Source organism: Buceros rhinoceros, unplaced genomic scaffold, assembly GCF_000710305.1.
Source record: "Buceros rhinoceros silvestris isolate BGI_N320 unplaced genomic scaffold, ASM71030v1 scaffold30879, whole genome shotgun sequence".
Classification (NCBI taxonomy): domain Eukaryota; kingdom Metazoa; phylum Chordata; class Aves; order Bucerotiformes; family Bucerotidae; genus Buceros; species Buceros rhinoceros.
In genome coordinates, this window is record NW_010432620.1 from 11,844 (window position 1) to 12,235 (window position 392).

Consider the following 392-nt stretch of genomic DNA (forward strand, 5'->3'; position numbering starts at 1 on the left):
CCAGAGCTGTCAGGAGCATAAAAGGCTCCTCGGAGCCCTTGGCTGGGGCCGGGGCTGGGCGAGAGCTAAAAACGGCTCCGTGGGAATTTGCTGGCAGGCTCTAAATGCAGCAGGGAGGTCAGACCGGGCTGAGTGAGGGACAAGCGTGCCCCCAACCCATGTCCCCAGCAGCAGGGGCTGGCGGCTGCAGGTGAGACTCTCGGCAAGGGACTGGTGGGTGCTGGAGGGCTGGGAGATGCTCTGGAGGCTCTCCCGCACCCTGATGCCCTCCCAGGTGGAGCCTGCGGCTGGCAGAGCCGGGGAGCGGGAGGGAGAGGAGCCCGGTGGGTGGAGGGGGCACAGGCACGTACCCACCGCAGCCAGGGCTTGTGCCCGGGGCAGGGACTGGGGTA